This window comes from Papaver somniferum, chromosome 10, assembly GCF_003573695.1.
Source record: "Papaver somniferum cultivar HN1 chromosome 10, ASM357369v1, whole genome shotgun sequence".
Taxonomy (NCBI): Eukaryota; Viridiplantae; Streptophyta; class Magnoliopsida; order Ranunculales; family Papaveraceae; genus Papaver; species Papaver somniferum.
The window spans coordinates 50781074-50797023 of record NC_039367.1 but is presented as its reverse complement, the minus strand read 5'-3'; the positions used below and the strand labels follow the sequence as shown (position 1 = coordinate 50797023).

General features: G+C 38.7%; 1 long non-coding RNA gene across 4 annotated transcripts; it reads right to left on the bottom strand.

Moving 5' to 3' along the window:
- Positions 1-4340: 4340 nt before the first annotated feature.
- On the bottom strand, positions 4341-15301 carry LOC113315023. 4 transcript variants are annotated; one of them, XR_003342678.1, is made up of 6 exons: positions 14921-15301; positions 12312-13818; positions 11965-12183; positions 11308-11390; positions 10974-11132; positions 9956-10108 (listed from the first exon to the last, which is right to left on the bottom strand). It is a non-coding gene; the product is annotated as an uncharacterized LOC113315023 (long non-coding RNA). The 4 variants fall into 4 exon arrangements; XR_003342679.1 differs by lacking the exon at positions 9956-10108 and adding an exon at positions 4341-4796 and having other exon boundaries at positions 11965-13818; XR_003342676.1 differs by having other exon boundaries at positions 11965-13818.
- Between the last annotated feature and the right edge of the window lie 649 nt (positions 15302-15950).

Here is a 15950-nt window from a genome sequence, read left to right as displayed (position 1 = left end):
TGATGTTCACAGGTAAGAATTCTTCTTGTAATTCTTATAGTGGTATATTGATAGCCTCTTGACTACTCTATTAATTTTACCACATGATGCTCGTGCGGTGAGAGCCCGGGTTGATACAAACTTTACTGAAATTGAAGAGAGTATTCGAGCGGAGAACCTTGGAGCAAGAATTACAGGATGGTGTCGAATAGTGTGCAGTCCCCAGCCGCTTCTGTGGTGAGTTGTTAGCACTTTTTATGTGACATCTTTTTACCATCCGTGTAATTAAGATCACAACAAACATTTGTTAAATTTCAGAATTTTTCTCCATCAATTATTGACGGTCTTCAATTTGTTCATGGGAGAGCAATTCAGGGATCCAGCGCAGATGAGGAAGTTGATGTAAGTACCCTCTTTTCATGCAGACGATCATATCATCTCCTTGAATGAATTAATAATAATTTTTGTTAATGTTTGCAGGAGGAAATCACCGCGGATAAGCAACATATTGACGAAGCACATTCTTCTTTGGGGAATGGAGAGACGGAGAATCCTCAAAATCCATAACCGAATGGAGGTAGTAATGCCACTAACGGTGATTTCAACATTGTTGAACCTTCAAATGACTTACAGACTCACCAACTAAGTATTCTTACTGTGATTTCTTGAAAGAAGTATGAAATTATTTACTTGTGAACGAATGAATGAGAATCCATGCGAGTATATGAGAAACTTTGTCGGAATACGTCACCAGAATATTTCAGACTTCAGTATTTCAGTAAAAATGCTGTACAATTTTCGTCTGATGTCGGATTTTCGCCATCTACCCATGTTTTTTCATGCCCAGGAAATTTCCAAGCTTTAGCAAAGAAGCGTTTTGAGTTTTGAGCATGTTTCAAATTGCGTGTAGTGTAATGTTTTGGCCACATCTATCTGCTCATTCATCCAATTATTATGAAATTTTGATATGTTGTAGAGAACATCCATACGAAGAGAATGGTATATGACCCAACCTTAGATTCCTCACCAATTGCTCCCAGTTCATCGTCTTATAAAGGGCAGTGTAAAATCTTCTCAGACGAAGTTGTTGCAAAACGTGTTTAATGACTTCCACATTATTTGTTCATGTATTGGATGCATACTAAAGAACTTATATAGTGTTGGTTCACTTACATGTTGAATTTTATGATTTCTTCTCCAATTCCATGCTTTGAAAAACTAGATGGAAAATGGTGGAATTGAGGATAATGAGGACCACAATGATGATTCGAGTAACCTTGAGACTATTTATAATGAGACAACCACCTCCGCACCTCAAATCCATGAAAGTCTCGTTGTTTAAACCGTTGAAGCGACCGGAACTCCAATTGTGGTTGTTTCAGAGATGGAGGAGACCGGGCCAAGAGTGGATGAAACTGCTCCAGCTGTTGAGGAAGCTGCTTCTATGACTGTTGAAGTTGCTCCAACGATTGAGAATCTCTTAATATTGCACGAATATCCTAATGCAGGGATTGTTTGTGAGCCTTTATTCGGCGAGCCACTTCCATACCACACATTAGTTGGTGGATTCAGCGTTCCCATAGGGTATGCTGATATGTATGAGAAGTTGTGGAAGATGTATGGTCACATTGCCGCTGAAAGAGACCCAAAGCTCTGTTACTTCTTGACGATGCAAGTGGGAAATATCTTGCGTGCAATAGATGATATACGAACCAGGGCCAGAAGTACTGTTACTCAAGATGTACTCTTTGATTGGGAGTACAACTTGAAGAAACCTGAAGAACTTGGTTTCAACTTGAAGTGCCTCTGTGAAAAGATTGACACCATCGAGGATGAAGTAAAGAACGATATACCTTTTACCAGTGATGTCGTGGTGGAGAAAAGGTCCAAGATTGCTGAGTTGACCGAGAAGCTGGAGTTGGAGAAGGCGGTCTTGCAAGTCTTGGGGAATGCAGAGAAGCGGTCCAAGAACGATATTACTTTGTTGATTTCCTTTAGTTTCCCTTTCCACAATCTCTTGAACCTTGAACTTCTGAGAGATGTGAGACTTTAGCTTTTGGTTTTGATTTTTGATTGGTTTCGGATAAGTGAGTGGTTGAGGATTTTGTTTTGGGTTTGATAGAGATTTTTCTTTAAATAAAGAACTTTAATAAATTACTGAATTCAAAATACTGGGTGCAAGCATTTTGCAAACGTTTTGAAGAAATTGAAAATACAGTAAAAGAAAATCCTAAAACATTTGGGTGTTTCGAGCACTCGTGCCTTAAGAAAATAACACCCAAAGATGCTGAATGCCTCAGACGTCAAAAGCCTTGAGCCAATTTTCATGTATCACTGGCACGCTGGTCCTACCATCCGTGTTGATCAACTTATAGTATCCACCAGCTGTTAGCAACCATGAAAGGCCCTTCCAAATTAGAACTCCTAGCTGAATGGAGATTACGCTTAGTGGCTTTGAGAACCAAATCTCCTTCATGAAATTTGTTTGGTTTGATGGTTCTCGCCCTGAAGATATTTTTCTGATTCGGCATTCCTCTGACGATAGGGTTCCATGGTCGTGCGGTCGGAGTTTCCTGACTTTGTGGCACATATGGACACTCGCGCAAGGGAGAGTACACAGGATATTGCTTGTTGAACTTAGTCATTATTCTAGCAATAACTGTATTAGTAGAATGCTGAATTTTGAGAGGTTATGCATCTAACCACTTGGTGAAGTATTGTCGAGGAGAAATCAACCACTCATAGCGTTTGGTGAGTGCTGAGTTACTAGCAGCATTGAGTCCCCGGACCAGGGTAGCATATTTGATAGTTGATAATATGGAAGCATGAGGAGGAATAAGGCTTGCCTGAGTGCGGAACCTTTTGATGAAGGTATGTGCATCTTCTTTGGGTTTTTGCTTTAGGTCCATCAGGGCCTTGACTTTCTCCAGATGCTCGAATGGTGGGGTGTCCTCTATATCTTCTGAGTAGGATCTTTCCTCTGAGTCGGGGCTTTCTTCAACATAGAAATGTGCAATTGAAGGCATTGGAGTTACCTTTTCAGCATGAATCCATGTTCGTCCAAGAATCATATCATACCCTGGGTCTTCCCTAATTATGTGAAATTTGGTTTCTGCCCAGGTCGAGCCAGTTTTTATCTTGAGAATGATGTAACCAAAAAGCATCTCTGGAGATTCCTTCATGATCTCTGACTGAGGCTGGAGCATGAGTGGCTTCTTGTCGGGTGATGCATGCAGCTCTGAGAGTTTTCAAAGGGATGATATTGACAGCAGTGCCGACATCGACTAAAGCTCGCTTGAATTCATTTCCTTTGAGGTGCACTGTGGTGAAAAGTCCCCAGTCGTACATCTCTTTGTCAGTGACCGGAGGCTCAGGGAGAGTCTCTGGAATTGATAGCCTTTTTCCAGACACTATATGGTTCAAAGCCGCAAACATGTCCATCATTTGAGCCTTTGATAGATAAATCAATTCGCAGGAATGCTCGATCAATGATTGAACTGCTTCTTTGACTGGTGGTTCAGAGAACGTAAAGGTTCTGATTGGGAGAGGGTTCTTGTGTACTCCTTCAGTCCCCAGTTCTCCTGAATCAGCTTTTTCTTTGAATATGCATTTCAAAGTCCTGCAATCACTGGTTGGATGGATGACATATCTGTGGAAACGGCAGTAGTATGGATTTTCCATTTCTTCCTCTGTTGGCTGTCTCCTGACGGGAGGTAGTTTGATAGCATCGTCTTGAATCCAGACTTCCAATAACTCGATCACTTCCTCAATAGTAAAAGGGAAGTCTGGCTCATCTTGGTTGTTCTGCTGCTGACGTTGAGTCAGTGGTTGTGCATTTCTAGCCTGGTTGTCTTTTCTTGGTGCTTTTGTAGGATGAGATGATGGAGCATTCTTATGCTGCGGCGCTTCAGCTTTCCTCTTACTTCCTTCAACAACATTCGTGGAGGGTTAGACATTGTACTGTTTATTGATCACCCGCCTAGTGTTGACTCGAGTGTCTCGCGGCTCCACAGTTTTGACAGTTTTTGTTCTTTCTAGCAAGGCCGGAGCAGTAGTTGCTGATCGCTTGGCCGCTTCATGGAGTTCTGAGAAAGTTTGGAGCCGGAGATTTTATAGCAAGGCTCTGTAGACAGGGATCATCCCGTTGATGCACAAGCCCACCAATTGTTGTTCAATAACATTAGGATCATGACAATCCAAGGCTTGAATTCTGAACCTCTTCGCGTACTCATTCGGATGTTCAGTGTTTTTCTGCGCCATTCTCCCTAAGTCATAAAGAGTGATCTCCTCCGAGACAAAGAAATATTTCCTGTAAAAAGCATTAACCATTTCTCCCCAATTAGCAATGCTCCCTGGTGCAATGTTGTTGTACCATGTGTATGCTCGTCATGTCAGAGATTTTGAGAATTCTTTCAGACGGACAACATGGTTGTGCTCATGCTCGCCTAGCTCTTCCAAGAACCGGGAGATATGTTCTCGAGCATTCCATGTCCCATTGTACAACGTGAATGTTGGAGAAGTGTAGCCTTTTGGGAAAGGGATTCTTTGCGTAGCAGAAGGGTATGGAGGTTGATGACGATGGACTGACGGTGCATTTCCTTTCCCTCGATCCTCCATAAAGCATTCCAGATCTTCACGAGGATAAAACCGGCAGGCTCCTTTGTTGGTAGGTTTTCTACAGCTTTGCGGGCTTCATCATCCTCAACTATGTGGACTAGCACAACTTCATAATCAACTGTTTCTTTGGCTTTCCCCTTCTCTTGAGTCTTCTCTGCCATCTTGTCGGTGAGGGTTTTGATACAATTGCACATCTCCTTCTGTGTTGCAGCCATGTCAGTCTGGTTTTTGGCGAGAATATCTTGCAAGGTATTGAAAGCGTGAAGCGTTTTTCATTTTTAGGAAGCGATGCGTTTGTCGAAGCGTGAAGCGTCGCTTCATGGTTGATGTTTGAAGCGAATATTTTCTTATAAATTAATTAGTCGTAACTAGTAATTATAAATTTATTAGGAAGATAATATCCATATAAATTTTATATAAGTCTAATTTTTATAAAAAAAACAAAGTGTGTGTACACCAGTTCATCCTACTCCAGACGAGTGGGAGATGGGGTGTTCAATTCCCCCTTAAAACATTCATATTTTTCTTTTGAAAGCTTTAAAAATTAGGCGAAATTTTTAAAGCTTCACATAATCGCTTCGGAGAATGCTGAAATTTGAAGCGAAGCGTACGCTCTGAAGCGTGAAGTGTATGCTTCATGAAAGATGCGCTTCACATGACCGCTTTGGAGCGAAATGCTGAAATTTGAAGCGAAGCGTACGCTCCGAAGCGTGAAGCGTACGCTTTTAAAAACCATGGTCTCTTGCACCTTCATGAGATCAGCCATGGTGGGTGGATTTTCTCTGATTTCCTCGGGGGAGCGGCCGAACAGGGGATGGCCTTCGATGTTGGTTTGAGGAGGAGTGATATCACCACCATTGTTGGAAGAAGGGATGGTTTCCGGAATACCATCATTTGTGTTGTTGCTAGTGCTAGTGTCGTTTGCAATGGGATTTGTGACTAACCCAGACCTAAGACCAGCCATCTTTGTGAAAATTGAGATTGCAACCGAGAGATTAATCTCCCACTGTAGTCGCCAATCTGTTGATGGGGAAAAACGATTCGCTGGTTTTTTAGGGAATAAAGAGACGATCGAACGATCGAAGACTCCTCAACCGAGCAAACTTCATAACCTCAAACAGATGCACTGCACGGGAGTGCTTTTAAATTCGAGAGATCAATCTGTAAGACTCCGGCCTAAACCAAGTCAATGGTCGTTCCAAAGTCAATTCGGTCACAAAGAGGGGAGAGGGTTGATCTGTAGGAGGGAAGTTGAGAAGTGTGTGAAATCAATGGTAATCTGTGAATGTGTTATGGGTTTCTGGAAATGATTAATAAGTTTGAGTGATTGAAAGAGTGTTGGTCACACGATTCTTGGTTAGACAATGGATTGTATGTTCAATACTTCATGGATTTTCTGTGTGTTTTTCGTTCTTGTCGTCTATCTTTGAATCATGGACTCAGAGACTTATTTATATTGCCGGAACGTGTAAACACATTGATCTCCAGTAAGTGTGACAGTTGCTCGAGTGAAAGAGTGGGAAAGTGGGAAATCGCGGTTTCACCAGTTCCCCATACGTGAGAGGGTTGGTTGATTGTTCACACACTACTTTGCTAACTCCCTCAACTGCTTGCAAGACTTACTCACATTTCTCATCGTGGATGAACACACGTGATGTAGGCCGCCAGACCAAAACCCTAATGAATACCCCCCATGTGATGTGATTGATTGTCTCACGAACGTGGATTTCACTAGTCAGTCGTTTGATTTGATTAGATGATGCGTCTAAGTTTTATTTAGTGGAGCATGATAGTCAGTCGTTTGATTTGATTAGACGATGGGTCTAAGTTTTGTTTTGTAGAGCATGATAGTCGAATGCTCCATGACTCATGAATTGAACATGTCTCTTGGGACGTGGTTCTATGAATAAGTGATGTTGATAGTATTGCTCCAGCAATTGATCGATAAATTACTGAATATGAACCGAGCGTCTGAGCAAGTATTGCTCATTCAATAAATTACTGAATATTGATAGCTGGATCAATATTTGAGCATTTGAGCGAGTATTGCTCGTTCAGTGAATTACTGAATATTGATAGTTGGATCAATATTCGAGCAATTGAGCAAGTATTTCTCATTCAATGTATTACTGGATATTGATAGTTGGATCAATATTCGAACAATTGAGCAAGTATTGCTCATTTGATGGATTATTGGTAGTGTGACCAAATAATAATTAATCAAAATATTGGCAGTGCCAAATATTATATAATAATTTAGACGTTGATTGATGGATCAATCATAAAATTATTAGTGTTTGAACTGCTCAGAATTGTGGTTCAGCGAGCGTTTGTTCGAAGCCCTAATTTTCGATCAATTGTCGTCAATTGATGAATTACTGAAAATAGGCTATTAAGTAAAGGAGGGATGGAACACATGGGATGATGGATGACCATGTGGTGCCCAAGTGCTCGAGTGAGCGTGCTCCAGGGTCCTTTGCTGACAGGTTGGTTAAAGAATGATCAAATGCTAGTGTTGATCATTTATTAGAATAGTGCTCGAGCGAGCGTTAGGCAGTAAAACCTAATTGTGTAGAGATGAGGGACCAACCAAGAGGGCATGGACCGGCCCTTGGTGGTCGTGGGACCAGTTTCCAGTCGTTTGCGCGAGTCCCAAGTTGGTTGGAGAGAGTTTGGACCCAATATGAGCGATTGCTAGCAAATTAGGTCAAAATTGTGAGAATGTGTGGGACCGGCTCCTTGCAAGCTTTAGGGCCGGCCTTGGTCGGTCAAGGCAGCATGCCCGTGTCACCACAGTGTCCGTGTCTCAGTCCTGAGAGTTTTGGTATTTTTTGGCTTTTGTTCGAGCAACATTTTGAATTTTCAGAAGAGTTTGATCTTGACTGAAACTCTCGATTTTGCTCGAATGAGCAAGAAGAACGTTGCTCATGCGACAGATAATTTGAAAATATTAAAATAATAATATTTTAATTTTGACGTGGGAAGCCTGTGGTTGGTCAACCGTTTGACCTTTTGGCTTTTCCATGGTTTGACCAATATTTGAGAAAATATTGAAAAACTAGGGTTTTCGGTCAAACGATGGAGTTCCATGAGATGATGGAAATAATAATATGTGAAAATAAGGAATTGTGAGGTATGGGACCGGCCAAGGCTAGGGAATGGCCGGCCGGCTAGGTGGCCCGGTCCCGTGACACCTTTTCCCTATTTTTGTTCGATGAAAGCATGGAAACCCAAGAGTTTCTCACAAACGAAGGAGTTTTCTCAAGTGAGGGGAACTCTGTGAGATGAGGGAAACTCTGTGAGATGATAGAGAAAATAAAAATATTAATGAAAATAAAATAAGGGAGGGACCGGCCACGGCATGACCGGCCGACCGGCTGGTGGGCCCGGCCCCACGCCTTTTCTTATTTTATTAATTATTGTTTTATTTCCATACTTTGATAGTTCGTTCGTGTGTTTGGGTGCTCGTTTGTGCATTATTTGTCGATTACACACGCACCATTTTCTCAGGACTTACACGATGACGGTCATACGCCCATTTGTTGAGTATTTATTACTAATTTATGAAATTCAGTGGAGAATTATTCATGAAACTGAGTAATAAAGATGAATAGTTATTTGTTATCAACCCATAGGATCAGCCGTGGTTTCAACTATGGATTCAGAATAATAAAATTATCTATTACCATTCCATGGGATCGGTTGTGGATTCGACCATGAAATCAGAGTAATGAGATAAAATAGATTATCTTCTAGGAATTCAGTGGTGAATGTCACGGTAGAATTAATCTATTGTAGAATCGAGATATGAGATAGTTGAAGCATCATACTCGTTCTGAAAGGTGCATAGTCAGGGAACAACGTGCAGCGTTGTTAACGTCCTGAAGGCGTTTTGCCCTCACAACGTTTTGCCCTCACAACAAACAATTATGTATGGAGAACCGCCTGAATCTATACACGGTCTCTCTACATAGTCAGGGAACAACGAATGAGTGTCACCGACGTCCTGAATGCGTTTTGCCCTCTCAACAAACAATTATGTATGGAGGACCGCCCAATCATTCTTCTATGTAGAGGCGGGTCTCTCTATGTAATCAGGGAACAACAAGTGTCGCCGACGTCCTGAAGACGTTTTACCCTCTCAAAAATAATTATGTATGGAGGAGCGCCCAATCTTTCTTCTACATAGAGAGGCACGATGAAATGCGAAGCATCGAACGCTCAGCAAGTGGGATGCCTTTCGAGAATCATATTCATCGTGGCTCTGAGAGGTACTCGATCAGAGATCGCGAAAACGGTTCACGGATCGTAAAATACATGAATCGTCACATGCGTTCCTGAAGCCGGGTCAGAAACATGCAGTATCATGATTTTACGATTTTAGACTTTTACTGAAAATCCACCATCAACAACCATAAACTAAAAGCCACCATCAACAGCAGTACTTCAGTTATCTGCTCTTCCAGCGGAGATCAGAATACTCAACAATCCTAAGAGGTGGAAAACTATTTCAGGAATTCTTAGTGGATGTTTGGGCTTCGACAGAACAAAATCGTTTAGATTATGTCAAATTTCATCAAGGAAAGTTACGCGCAGATCACTATGGCTCCATAACAAACATGAAAGAAGACTGCTTGATGCCTAATAAAGGAGGTAGACCATGCATTTTACCGTCATCACATATTGGAAGTCCAAGGCACATATACTAAATTTACCAAGATTCGATGGCAATTGTATGTTTTAATCATCATCCTGATTTTTCTGACAATGACTGCAAATCCGAAATGGCCAGAAATCCATGGCGCGCTTCTAGAGCAGCAACATGCCTGTGATCGTCCTGATTTAGTGGCACGAGTTTTTGAATTAGAAAGGAAATCGTTTATGGAAGAGATAACAAAGAAAGATGTGTTTGGTAAAGTTGTAGCTCATGTCCACACTATAGAATTCCAGAAATGGGGGCTACCACATATGCATATGTTGATATTTTTAGAAAGATCAGAGAAAATCTGTACTGTTGAACAGGTTGATAAATATGTATTAGCGGAATTTCCAGACGAGAATAAAGATCCAATTCTCTTTGATACTGTCAGAAAGTGCATGGTTCACGGGCCATCCGGTGAAAGGAATCCAGAGTCTCCTTGCATGAAAAAGGGAAAATGTACTAAGAATTACCCTAAGAAATACAATGATACTACGTGTTTAGATAGTGGCAGATATTTAGTCTATCATCGGGGAGATGATGGAAAAGAAGTTATCGTACACAATGTACGTAAGGCATACAACACTGACGTTGTACCTTACAACCCACACTTATCAAGAATGTTCAACTGCCATATAAACGTGGAAGTACGCGCTGGAGTAAGAGCAGTTAAATAGATAAACAAGTACATCTACAAAGGATATGATAAAATTACAGTTGTTGTTGGAGCAAAAGATGCAGTACAAATGTACATTGATGCAAGGTATATTGGAGCGCAAGAAGGTGCATGGCGTTTATTCCGACATTCAATGCCTAAGGAAGAACCAAACGTCGTCAGATTGGCAATACACTTGCCAGAAAAACAAAGAATTATCTACGAATCAGAAGGAAGAATAAAAGGGTTTACAGATAAAGATGAAAACTATAAGTCAACCTTGATGGCTATTTTGAATATTATACTGAAAATCCAATGGCACTAGCATACACGTATCAAGAGTTTCCACAACACTTCATATGGAGTGAAAAAAGTGGAAAACCAGGCAACGGGTTTTGCGGTTGCTAGAATGTATTTTATTTCTCCCAATGCTGGAGAATTGTACTATTTGAGATTTTGTTGACCATTGTTGCAGGTGCAAATTCATTTGACAGTCTAAAAACAATGAACTATGCCCTACATTCAAGAAAGCCTGCATGGAACTTGGATTACTTGAACATGATGGATAATGGCTAGCGCTTCTTGAAGAGGCCGCTGATATCCAAACAGGAAGTCAGCTACGGAAACTATTCAAGATCATCTTATAAGATTGCAACTCAACAAAACCAGAAATTTTGTGGACAAAGTTCGGACTAAAAATATGCGACGATCTTCCTCATAGATTCCGAATAATGTTTGACATTAAAAATACAACGGATGAACAGGCTTTGGATTATGGATTATACCTCTTAAATAGATTGTTGCGTGAAGGCGGAAAAAAAAACTAAAACATTTTTCTAACATGCCACGGCCGAAAGGAAATTGGGGTAGGGTAGTTGGCAACAGGTTGATATATGAGCATAGGCAACTTCAGTTTGCAATCCAACAACCGGAACTCCGAAGAAATATTGCAAGTATGAATGTAGAACAGTTATCAGCATGCAATAAAATAACAGAGTCCGCACAACAAAGGGATGGTCGTACCTTTTTTTTTAAATGGAAGCGCAGGGACGGGGAAAGCTTTCGTATATAATACGGTAGCTGCAAGCTGCCGATTCACTGGCGCATAGTTCTTATTGTTGCATCATCAAGTATTTATCCAATGCTTTAAAAGGTGCAATCTACTTTAAATAACATGATTACCTGACAATGACCAATATTTAAAAAGATTGTTAGTACTTCCATGTCGAACGTGTTAGCATTCCAGTAAGCACTGTGCTGAAAAGTGATGCAATTTTACTAAACAAGAATGATATGGCACTTCATCAAATGTTATACACTATAGTTTATCATTTTTAGTATATGTTGCTTCTCTTACCCTGACAACGTTTTCTCCATTTCTGCATGGCTGCTTTGTTTTGATGGTTCCTTCAAATTATTTATTGATGATTATTTAAGTTGCTTTAGGAAAAAAAACATTAGAATTAAGTTAGATATATACTTCTCATGGATGTTGCAATAATTAAAGCATTTACATAGGTCACACTATGTTCAGGATTAAGAAAAGAAACTCCATACAGTATTCCTGGTGATGTAGACAAGGACTATCCTTTTGTCCTTACAGATGTTATTGTTTATTTGGTTGGCTGAAATTCATGTCGTTAAATTACCGCTCAACTGCTAATTTCTTTTAGTTTCTATACTATGGATGTTTTTGTTAATTGTAAATTTCTATACCTAATGATCTTTATGATTACCTTATTATAAGGTATTGCTTCATTGCTTTTGGTTGGGGGTAGAACAACACATTAAACATTCAAGATCCCGATAGAGATCAATGAAACCAGCGTATGTTCAATTAGTAAACAAAGTAAAGAAGCTGCATTTCTTAGAGAAGTCAAACTGATTATATGCAAAGAAGCTGCATTTCTTAGAAAAGTCAAAATGATTATATGGGATGAAATGCCAATGCAGCATAAATATTGTGTAGAATCAGTTAATAAACTAATGCAAGGTGTATGTGAAAACGAATTACCTTTTGGCGGTATTACCGTTGTTATAGGGGGAGACTTCCGCCAAACTTTACCAGTTATACCAAATGGAGGCCGTGCAGATGTTGTTGGATCATGCGTTAGAAGCTTTGTACTCTGGAATGATATAGTTTTGACGCTTACAAAGAATATGCGTCTTGATCGGTGCGATCCGGAAAACATAGCTTTCGCCGAATTCTTACCCGAGGTAATATTTGTTCACACTGCTTTTTAAAATTTAAAAAAAAAAGATTCAATTTTTTTTTAATTATATGTGTTAAAAAGACTTAACCAATTACAATAGAACTTAAGTAATCTCAGAAGACAAAATAGTTGGAAGCAGAGCAACAACCTGGGCTCCAACCCCCTTCTGAATAGCTACACCTATTCTGTGAAACAAAAAATTGCCTACTTTGGAAGTTGAATCATGTCTAGTAAGAAAAAAATTTAGTTTTTTTAAGAAAACACCAAGCTCGCCCAAAGTCGTGAAAGCCAAGGTACCAAAGCAATAACCATGGCTAGAACAGATGCGAGGTATTTGTTACGTTTACGATCAACAACACGAGAGATGTCCACACCAGGCGAGAAGGTATACACCCCATTACCATCTTGTTGCTTGGCTTATATGTTATACAAATTTATGATAGGTCGGATCAAAAGCAGAAGAAAAAGTAGAACTCCCTTCATCGGTACATAGATGCAAATACATGAAAGAGTTGATATCTAAATTGTACCCCTCTTTAGGGACATCTAATCAAGTATCACTTGAAGAATTAACCGAGAGAATCATTTTATCAGCATGTAATGATGATGTTAACGATATTAAGATGGAAGCATTGAATATTTTGGATGGAGAGACGTTCACTTATTTAGCCGCAGACAGATTGAATCCCGACAAAAGTGGCATAATCCCAAATTATAGCAACGAATTTTTACAGAATTTAAATTCACCAGGAATGCCCTTATTCCGGATAAATCTTAAAATTGGATATCCAATTATCCTGATGAGAAATCTGTCTCCATCCGAGGGTATTTGCAATGGTACCAGATTATTGGTTACTAAATGCGGTGGACATGTACTTCAGGCTAAAATTCTAACCGATCACAAAGCAAGAGAGACGGTATTGTTACCAAGGATATCATTTCAGCCATCGGTTTCAGAATTGAATATAAACATGACAAGACGTCAATTTCCAGTGAGGGTAGCATTTGCAATGACAATTAATAAATCACAAGGACAATTTGTTAAGTATGTTGGAACAGACTTGAAGAAACCTGTGTTCAGCCACGACCAGCCTTAAGTGGCATTATCAAGAAGCCCTGCTGCCAATAGAATAACAGTACCTCTAGAAGACAAGACTGAAGAACTTGAAACAACTAACATTTTCTTTCCGGAAGTTCTATTATAATCTACTGTCAAACTATTTGTTAATTGGTTGTTATCATTTTTGCGACAACATTGATTAATTAAGGTTTATTTTTGATTCGTAAATATAGCTTTAAACTTAGTCCCATTGTATACCTTGCATTAAGCCATTGCCAACTATTCATTACTTCTAGACTATTGCTAGGAGGGTCTTACTATTAATCAACGATTTTTTGTACGCTAATTCCCGATTTTGATCCGAAATAATCGTTGGTTAAAACTACTAATCGTGAAGGTCATTTACAAAAAACATGTCCAAGAATAGAAGAGGGTCTGTGCTGCTCAACTTCTTTACATGATGTGTTATGGAACACAAACTCCACTTCTTGGCTTTTTTGGTTGAGAACATCTGAAATATTTGAAATAACTTAGATTAATTAACAAACACATCATCTGGGGAGACTAACATTTGAAATTCCAGCATTATCTTCATCTGCGAATTTCAGAACAACAACATTGTTACAAACATTGGTACTATCTACCGAAAAATAAGAACCAAATAAGTAATAGCTACTACTGCACAATTTATAAGCTCATGTGAAGAGCTAATAACCATGTAACTAATAACCACTAAGATTTATGCTCAACTTATTCTAAACTAAAGACTTGGGCTGCATACAAAAAATGCATTTTGTAAATTTGGAATTCCAGCCTTATCTTCGTCAACGAATTTCAGCGGACGGGAAACTGAAATTAACTCAATTTCAGAAACATCTTTTATACAAAAGATTGATCATTGGATTATACAGAGAAATGGTACAAAAAATTACCTTATTCAACAGCATATCGTTTAAAATTAAAAAATATCTCTTATGTTGTATCCTCAATCCGTAGGTGGACTCTTAAACTCAAGATTAATCAACTTGAACGTTATACAACAATTATTAGCTTATGCATTTTTTTCTTACAACCACAAAATTTGTATCGCACCAAAGGAAAACATACGGAAAAAAAAGTTTAGGAACACCGTTCAGAAAGACACGTTGTACTCAGCTATCTTTCATTCCTAATCGCATTATTGCACTGACTCTGTCACTTATGAACACTGCAAACTCTATCACTTATGAAAGAGAGTTGAGTTAATAAAATTTGAACTAGCATGGATAAGTTTGTTTGTGCAAACTCTTTATATAAACTGTATTGAACTAGCATCGCAAAGCAACAGTCACCAGGACAACATAAGCATGGCTAAGTTTGTTTGATAGTTAATAATTGACCTGGGAACAAACCTTTTGCATCTCTTCATCGGCTTTTGATGATATTATGCAACAATTCAAGAATACTATCTTAAGAAGTTGTGGGTAATCAATAACTAAAGGAAACATTAAGACCCCTGGTTATGACCAGGCGACTGAACCGATACGAATGAAAAGATGGTGCTCTTCTCGGAACAAATTTTACACATAAGTATACTGCAACAAAGACAGTGCTATAAACCTAATTGACATTTTTAGTTCGAATTCGTTTATCCATATAATGAATTAACCTAAAAAATAACAATTAAAAAAAATGCCAACAAACAAAAATTGACATACCTGAAATATAGAATTCCTCTGTTAAATAGCGCAAACATTAATTCTCAGATGATAAAAGGTGATGGGTGACTGATTTTTATCATGAATTTAAGAAGAATATGATTTTTGAATTTGTAGGAACTTTTATTGGTCTTATAGATTTCAGATCTAGGAAAAACTTATGAAGAGAATGATCGAGCATCGAAACATGATTCAAGATTTTTCAAAGAGATTGAATGATTCATTTGCTTTTCAAAGAGATTGAATGATTCATTTGCTTGTAATAAAATTCATTTCGAGAATTTGGGAAAGGTGATGTCGAGAAAAATTGGTCCTGTGATCCGAATTGGAGATAATATTAGTCTAAATGACGGAAATAACCTCTTTGAACATTTTACATCAATACCTACACAAAGCAAATAGAAAAGCATCCTCTCATGGTATTTATTTAAAATTTGTAAAATTTTTACAACCGACGAGCCGACCAAAATGAAGATAAAAAAGCCAAAAGGTTGAAAATCTAGGGTTTACTCACTACACAACCAACATGAAAAATTCATAATCATACAGTGAATGGTTAGAATCTCCTGCGCTTTTTTTATTTCATTAGTATAAGATTAGCAGTTCAGAAGACGGTGCTTCTTATTTGATCGAAAATACAAAGTACAGTTTGGTTAACTTTGCCTGTATAAGTGGCGGTTCAGATTTGTCTTCACAAGAGATAAATCTAAAGATGTAATCGTTTGTCATAAGTGATGATTGTGATTGAGATTAAAAATGCATCTAAGGGACAAAATCTATCATGTCATTAAGGTTCCATAACTCTTCATAATAAATACTCTATTAATTTGGCATGATAATATTTTATTAAATGTCAAATTAAAAATGATAATATATAAATTATTCTACTAATCATGATAATAAATTTATTTTTATTAGCTAATACTTAGGATTAGATTGGTATTGCTGCGAGCTTTACACAAGTGTTTTTCCGATGTACATTACTGTGCCGAGCTATGTAAAAAGCACAATTGAATGGTTGCCGCTCTAT